Raw genomic sequence first — 9458 nt, forward strand, 5'->3', positions numbered from 1 at the left:
TTTTAGCAAAATTGAGACATTTTTTTGCACTACATGTGTCTTTGAGAGATGTAATTGTATTCGAGTCAGGAACATCCATATTATGATGGGCTAACTTTCTTAGCACAATTTTTCATTCACCTTGAGACCTTATATAAGTATGTTTGATTCAAAGGAGGAGAAAAAGAGAGAGAGAAAATGATAAATTTTAGTGGACGAGAGTGATTTTAAATCTTATTATATTGGGTTGAGAGATGAGAAAGATTAACCACATACTATACTTCTAAGCTCAAAACCTAAATAATTAACCTTGAAGGCCTAAGACATACTATTTGATTGTGGTTTTATCCACTGGATCCATTAGAGTGTTTTCTCTAGTATGAGAGCCTTTTCACTGCCTTATTTTGGCATTCTATCAATAAATATGCAGATTTTAATTGTTAGTATAGCTTCAATTGGCATGTTGTGATTAGTTTTTAGCAGATATATTGCTGTTAAATTATGCAGGTTTATGCTCCTTTTCTTTCTAGTCCACTTTATAACCTTTGTTCTTTTTTGTATTTTTCTCTTTTCTTATATTTGAATTCAGGCACCCTTGTGCTTGCTTGAATGCATTATTGACTTATAAAAAAAGTCTTATGCCATTTTGAATGTAAAATATGATAGGAGAACAGTATGCAATATTTAACTTGTTGTTTACCATTGCAGTATTGGCAATTTAGCACTATTAGGTTGATTATAAGCTAAGCTCCTACAATGGATAAATTTGGACCCTCCTATTTGAACATGTTTAGACATAGACTTGTTGGTCTATTTTAGAGTTTAACCTGTTTAGGAATAGACATTTGCATATTTTATGGCCTTCAAAAGAAATAAGCTTTTAAAGAGGCTAATAGGTCTAACTAAACTTATAAAGGATGTGATAGATAAAAAGTCAGGTTTAGACCCTAAATTATATTGTAGAACAAGTTAAGCAAAGTCTTGTCTGACATGACATATTCTCATTTTTAAATGTGTGTGAAGAATGATTTGTTAAAAAATGACAACACGCTTAATATGATATCTAAGCCTCAAGCGAATTAGTCTTATAACTGTCGCCGTAGATATCTTGATAAAAAAAAACTAGTAGCAAAATGGAGACATGATGAGGATACTTGGCCTTATATTTTTTTGAAAACATACAAGAACAATAACAATGAATTAGTGTGTAATTTATTTAATTGTAGAGGGGGTGGACAAGGAGCGGAAGGGTCCTGCCAGCGAACAGTTTAGGGACATGTTCCAAGGAGAAAAAGGAGAAAATGACTGCAAAGGGTCTCACCCTTTTTGTTATGTCCCTAAAAGCTCCTTTTTAGCCCTAATAACCATCTAGTCGGTTACCCTATAGTTAGTTCACTATTAATTCATATGACAGGCAAGCCAACAATCATAATTAATTACTATTAGACTGAAAAATCCCTTTGTCAACAATATATCTTGATTTTTCAGGTTAAATGTTTTTTTTGTTTTTGGCTGAGAAGTATATAGTATGTGATTAATTAGAACATATTTCTCAACCTAATATGTGATGCTTTATTTATTTATATTTTTTTGTATTTATTTTATTTGTATCAAATACAAAATTACTACTCCGTTCCTTAATATAAGTCACATTTTTTGAAAAAAAAGTGTTCCTAATTATAAGTCACTTTCTAATATCTAGGAAGCATTAAATAATTTTTTCCAAATTCACCCTCATATTTAATATGAAAGAGATTATGAACTTTTTGAATATTAACTTGGAGAGAGAAAATCATAGGAAAGTAAATAAGGGTAGTCTAGGAAAGCTAATCATTTCCTTTACAAATTTATTGTTACTAACTACTTTTCTTAATCTAAGAGAGTATTTCGGACGGCTAAACCGTTAATAAATATTTGTTAGGAAATACCGACAATCATTAACAGTTGGTAGCCTGGACTGTCGATAAATTATAATTGATGATTAAATGTGAGTAATACTACTAATGACCATTAGCAGTCAGAAAAGCTATCGACGACCTTAATCGTCTGTAACATTACCAACTGATAATGGTCTCTGTAATACCAAGATTGAGAAATCAATCATTGGTAAATGTTATTTACAAAAAATATAAAATACTGTCCATATCGTCACATCTCTCAGTCGGTCAAAATTTTATTAAATATTGACAAATTTGTGAACCATATTTTTCATATTTTTTCGTGTGTATATTCTTTGCTTATAAAAAGCAAATAGCGGAGGGTGTGTATCATTACATTTGTTTACAATGGAGGATTGATTTGAAGATCCTCTCCGAATATTGGTACGTCCTAATCTATTAAGCCCTTTCAAGGAAATTAGAAGAAAACAACAAAGAAAGAAATGAGGACCGTACAAATACATAGATGCAAGGAGGGTGGGAGGCACATGGCTTTAGCAAAGAATGTCTTACAATAAAGCCCACGTCGCAGTGTTTCGATTCTCGGGTTCTGTGGAGACACCATCATATCATGCATGCCAAATCAATTCTATTTATTTCGTTATAATTGTCTCTTAAGTATAATGAATTAATCACTTTCCCTTAATTAGGTTGGTGTAACACTTCATCTTTTAAGTAAGTGGATAAAAGTTCGACAACCCCCAACTATTGTAAAAGAAAAAAAACAATTATGATTGAGCTCCCACGACATTATAAGCTGATATTTGGTAAAAAATTAGTTTCATATCTATCTACGGTAAGATACGGTGATAAATAAGAAAAAAATATCTATTACCCTTGCAATTTATTATACTTCTATTCATCAATTTGTCCTTCTATTTTATGCCATTCTTGACAGGTAGGTCATGATGCCCTCCCACTTTAAATACTTTATATTCTTCTTCATGTCCTCCCCTCTAATTCTTAGTGCAGCAAAACAACACACAAAACAACAAAATACCCAAAAAACTGCACTTTGTTTGATCTCTCTGCAGGTTCATTATTTAATTTGGACCTTTAGCATTTCAATACCTTTTTCTTTAAACAACAATTATGTCAAACCATTTTGCATGATCAGTGATCAGAGATTCATTACAATATGATCCCCAGCTGCCTGTGTCACAAATATATATATCAACTTAATCATAAAAGGATGGGCAATACGAAGGTAAAATAATATATTACATATATAGGCTAGTTAAGTTTGGTATTGCTACCATGCCACTCTTTAAAAATTATGCCTTTAGGGTTACTTCTTCGAAAACTTGTAATAAGAGTCACTGTAAAAGTAAACTTTTGACAACAACATTTTGAAAAGTTGCATTATTCAAAAAGCATGCAGTTGAATGTTCAGAAGAAGTCCATTGATTAGGATCATTTTGAATATATAAACAAAAAAGTTAAAAGTGAACATGCAAAAATGGCAGAATGTGACAATTCAAAAGAGAGAAGAACAATAAATTTTCAACCAGCACTTATACATAGAACGCATAATAGTATCGACTATTGACCATTTCCATACATTCATTTTTGTGCTGGTTGCATGAAATTTTATGGGATCAAAACCCGTTACAAAAGTAGATCTATGAGAGTGATTGAATATTGTCGAAGAGATCAATTATCTTTCTCAAACTTCAATAGATCATTAGTAATTTGTTTTATAAAATTTGATTTTTCCTTACTTTAGCAAATCAATTTTAACAAATAAAAACACATTCAATTATAAAAAAATACATTTTATTATACATTTTAATCTACGCAAAAAAAAAAATACATTTTATAAGTAAGTAAAAATATGGTTTACAAATGAATTAGTTTTTAACATAATCTACCCCAAAATTAATTAAGAGATTATAAATTCTCCTCTCTCTCTATATATATTAGCCAACTAGCAATTTTTTTACTATTTCGATCAGTTTGGCTGTGGGTTTGACCGGTTTAATATTTTGGCTTTATGTGAGTTTAATCGGTTGATTTTGGTTTGAGCTCCATCCGACCGAATCAGCTATTAGAAAAGAAAAAATCATTCAGCCTAGGCCCAAACCCTAGTCTCCTTTAGTCTCCATATAAATACTCTATATTCCCACTAACCTGAGCCTCTTAACCCTAGCCGCCACCCACCAAGTACTAACCATCATCTCATTCCTTTCTTTCACTTCAACGTCTTCCAACGCTGTCGCTACCTCTTCCTCTCAACCTTAGGGTCGTTCCAATAGGATTAATGTTCTACTTATGGTCTCCGAAATCCGCCTCTTCCTCTCAATTAACCATATCGCATAGCAAATGTAAGATTACCAAGTTAATGTCGTCGTCGTTGTTGAAGAGTCGCAGGTGCGGAGTAACAACAAAAGAAATGAGTCATTACTGCAGTTGACGTCCTCCTCCTCGTCGTTCTCATCGTTAAGGTCGAATTCAGTGAAGAAGGGAGCGAAATCAGAGGGTAGCCCTCCCAGAGGTGTCAAAAAAATGGTTCTAGTGACGAGGAATGGCGAAGTGAAGAAGATTCCGACAAGGAACAAATTCATATCCTTTGGACCTCCTTCCTCTATGCCTATGTGCCTTTATCCTCAGTTAAAGATTTTTCTAATAAAATTCTGTTGAGATTTTTACAAATCTGAAATGTATTTTCATTTGGATCTAAAGCTTTGTATTGATAAGTGTTGTTACTTTTGGTTGTCTGCATTTTGTCAAAAACAACATGATGTCGAAGCAAATATTGTAACATCGTGCTTTGACATTTGTCCCTGCGGATCTGCTGTGTGTGTGGCTGGTTTTTCTAGAAGCTTTGGATTTATTTCGTGATAATCAAGTTAGGTGTAACACCCCAATTTCTCAACTGAGGAGTCACATTAGTAACCTAACAAAGTCTAAGGACCAATCTGCAATCCCTAAAAACCAAGGGAATTTTTTTTTCTGTAAAACAACTAAACACTTCGGCTAAAAGGTTGGAAACATACCATAACTTTATTTAGATAACTTGTTTCCCGATATACAGTAATAATAGTTTACAATACCATAAGTAAGGTTCAGAATAAACATGCGCACTTTAACAGTGGCGGAAGCAAGACTTTAATAACAGAGTTCTCATAAAGTAAAAGAGAATCCAACATAATCCACAAGAAGAGAAGCAAAGCTGCTTCTCATACCTCTACTCCACCGCTTACAACTCGATCTCCAACTCGAGTAGCTATGCCTCGGCGGAAGGATCTCCATCGCCTAATAGCGTTAAGCGCCCAAACAACAAGTAGCAAATAGAAAGGGTTAACTCCATGCAATTACCATGTATAAAAGAGAAAAATCATGCTGTTCGAATTTAATTACCTGGCATGGTAAATAACTAGCAACATAACTCAACTCATATATCAACAACTTAAACATAAATCGGACTCAGATAATAATAACCTCAACAATGTAACATCAAATCAGATATCAATAAACCAATACGAAAATCCAACAACATAGGGTCAGGTGTTAGTTCCCTATAATGCAACTATATGCTGCTAACAAAATGGATCGATCAATATCGTCTCTCAAGACGGGACAATGATAGGACACACCTCCTCATCGCCACTTATAACGTCATACATGACGGGACAATCATAGGACACACCTCCTAATCGCCACTTAACGTCACACAAGACGGGACAATCATAGGACACACCTCCTGATCGCCACTTAACATCTCGCAAGATGGGACAATGATAGGACACACCTCCTCATCGCCACTTGACTCAAGCCCTATATGCCAAGTCAGACAATAACAAAGCCCACCCAAGGACCAATCCAAAGTAACCACATGTTCCATCCACTAGGAAGCAGTAACGACAGAAACCAGTAAACGGCCGAAGCCTCTCAGAAAACATTTTCCAAATTCAGCATAATAATCATAATCATCTGCCAATCAATATAAACATCTTCATCTCAAACACAGGCAGTGCGATAAAAGCATGCAAGACTCAAAGACGCTCTAAAACCGAGTTACCCTTACCTTCGTGAGTAGAAGTTGGGCATGGAAATTGCGAACCTAGAACAAAGAAAACACAATCATCAACACAAGCTTCACTAGGAGCAACACGATCTACTAATACTAATCGAAATCGTAAAGAAAGCCTCTAAAGCTTCAGAGTTCCTATTTAGGCACAAATTGACAACGGAGACTTCGTTCGCTAAAACGAGCATAACTCGAGCTACAGAACTCAGAATGACACGAAACCGGCGCCAAAATTTCGACAATTGAAAGAGCTACGCAATGGCTCAGGTCATAGAGACCCAAAAATTATTTTTGGACACGGTACCCAAGCAATTAGGTTTCGGCCACTATGGAAAATAGGGTTTTCGAACTTTTTCTTCGATCTAAATCAATTCACAAGGTAGTTTTAGGGTAAAACTAAGGCAAAGAAATTGTCGGAACAATTTTCGGACAATCGGGTCGAAATACGACTATCCAGGGGCATTTTGGTCCAAAATAAAGGCTCAAAACTTCAAAGTTATCAGTTCGGAAAACAAATTTGACAGCATTGATCCTCATGACATCCGTGACAACAAATCCTAAAGGCACGAAGTCAGATTACAGCTTTTCGACAATAAAGTTTCGAAATGTGCGACTAATGGGGTTTTGAATCAATTTTTCAGATCTTGGACAACTGAATCGCAATCGGCGATTACTGACAGAGGTTTTAGACTCATGGGAACATAAGGAACATAACCCAACCAAGAAATCAAGGAAATCGGACAATTTTAGAAAAAGCTCAAAACTGTGAGCACAGAAACGACTTCAGAAACGCAACAGAAACAGTAAACAGAGGTAGGATTCATGCTAGTTACCTCAATACCTAGAAGTAGGGACGAACTGCACGAAGATTGGTCAAGTTTTCGCGAAAATTTCTCCTCTCCTCCTCTCTCCTTGCTCGCGGCCTTGAATGGGTGAGAATGAACAGATTTTGCTTTTTCGAGCTATTTATAGGCAGGTGAAATCGCGGGAAAATGAAAATTTCGCGATTCCGATTTTTGCAGCACGTCTACCGAGGAATTCTAAGAGAGATTCTGGCGTCAGAATTCCAGAACTCAAAACAATTATCTATGATTTGGGAAAAACGATATCTAAAATCCCAAAGGCGGTGTAAGTTAATCTGTCCCGTTAAACTACTTTTTGCTGTGATGCTCAGACGACAAAACTTCCTTCTGAAGAAAGATTGGAAATGTCGAAACAAATCTGGCAACGCGGATGGAAACTTCGTTAGAAGTCCCGAATAGAAAAAGTCTTCATCCATCGCTCGAATCTAGGGTTTCGAAGCAAGGAAATTAGCGTCGTCGGACTTCCGAAAAGTGAATACTATCGTGCGTGCAGTCTAGAGTTCCGAAATGAAACGCTGGTCGAAGGAAAAATAAAGAAAATCTTTAAATTTTCCAATGATTCGAAATCTCACTTAAAACGTTGCTCTAAAGCGAAATTAGCCTATTCTGGACACGCTTGCCATAAGGCGGGTGTGCAGACGACTCGCTCTAATTCCTAAAATGACTACGCAACATTCCTCAAGCAATTCCTGAACTTTCTTCTTCATTAATCTTTCTCAAATATCAAACTCCTGTCACGCTTACACTGATTCTACGCGTGAGTCGGAAATTAGCTTGTTCTGAAAATCCAGGTCTTACATTAGGGTTATTGAAGAAGCTTCTGTGTGCTATCTGGAATATAATATTGTGGAATCAAATCTGTTGAAGAGGATTTGATTTTGTTTAAATTGTGATAGTTGTTATCTTTTGTTCAAATCTTACTTGATAAGATTTGTTACTGTTTTAAAAAGATTTGTTCCAGATCTGTTTTGTGGACTCTATTTTCGTGCAAGCCCATTGAAGATCAAGACCTGAAGAATGGCTATTTAAGGAGGCTTAACCCTAGTTGCAAAGTGTGCGTTGGACACCCAAGGATTGGGTTTTTAGGGTTGTGTTTTGTGAGTCCTTGTTCTGTTATTTTGTACACCACTCTACTGCCTCCATTGATCATCATATGGCATAGAGTTTGTTTGTTTTAGTAGAGTTGTAATCTCTTCAAACCTGTGTTGCTTATTGTAAGACCAATCACTGTGGCAGTGATTGAGAGAAAGTGAGAGGGGCTCTCATGCTTAGGTCGATATACTAAGTAGAAATACACTGGGTAGATTAGGATAAGAACTATGAGCTGAGGTGTTCATGAGTGTCTGTAATTCCTAAATCTTGAGATAGTGGATTTCCTTTCTTTGGACGAAGCCCTCCAGATGTAGGTGATGTTGCACCGAACTGGGTTAATAACTCTTGTGTTTTGTTTACTTATGTTTTTTAGTTACTGTTGTTATTGTTAGTCGATTGTTGAACCGATTGTCCCAGCATCGCGTTCGACATCTGTCCTGTGCGAGAACTAGAATTTCAATAAGTATCTTCTGTGAAGATTTTTCTTAGCTTATGCCTTCTATCCTCTTATCATCTTTATTTTTTTTTGAATATTTTTTTTATGGATATACAAACTGAATTGACCCACCTGAGATAACCATGCATCATTCAATCCGAATCAGAGCAACTCGTCGTCTGGCGGTGGACAATTGCAGCATGGTGATTTTTCACCCGACCAAAACCTACGTTTGAGCCTGAACTCGTCCCTTGTACAACCATATGTGCATGTATTGACACTTACCCACAAAAGAGTAATTGATTAATTGGATTGTTTAAAGGTGAAATAAGGGAGAAACCTTGGCTGACCCTTGCTGAAAAGCTGGCCCTTTCTTTCCAGCCCATCGACATGCTCTATCTCTCTCTCTCTCTAAAAGCAAAACAGCTTTAATTCGAAAGAAACTATACGGGAATTTCAAAGAGATATTGAGGGGTCAATCAACCAATTCCCTTACTTAAGTTGTCGTGGAAACTTTTACACTCTTTGACATGCCCTTCAAATTCTCCAACAATATATAAATCAACCAATTGGGAAAAAATAAAAAAAAATGATTATTCATTAGATGGTTTTAATTACAAACTTAATTAGAGTGAAATTATAAATTTTTTCAGAATTGGAAGTCCAAACCGTTTTAACTGCAGTCCCTAAAATATTTAACCTTTACAATGATTACTTTCATTTTTTAATGTGAAGTTAGCATGTATGTGAAACGCTGCAACCTCATTTTTTTCTACATGAAAAAGTATTTGCCAAATGGAGAAAAGAAGATATACATACAATGGATGTATCATGCGCTTATAAAGGCAGCAACCAAAAGAGATGAGAGGCGTGACCTCTGTGTTACAGTGCATGGATTGGAATTTAAGGGACACTCTCGTTTATGATGGTGATGTCTTTCTACCTTAAAATTTCATCCTCAAGATACATGCATAATACATGTATACTCATATAGTGGCACTAATAGACGTTATACCCCTCATAATAATTCATAATTAATGTACTTTCAAAATAAGATTTTATAATCTGTATTTTCATGCACTAGTTTATACATAGATCCTAACAAATTGTGACATACAATT

Source organism: Lotus japonicus, chromosome 1, assembly GCF_012489685.1.
Source record: "Lotus japonicus ecotype B-129 chromosome 1, LjGifu_v1.2".
Taxonomy (NCBI): domain Eukaryota; kingdom Viridiplantae; phylum Streptophyta; class Magnoliopsida; order Fabales; family Fabaceae; genus Lotus; species Lotus japonicus.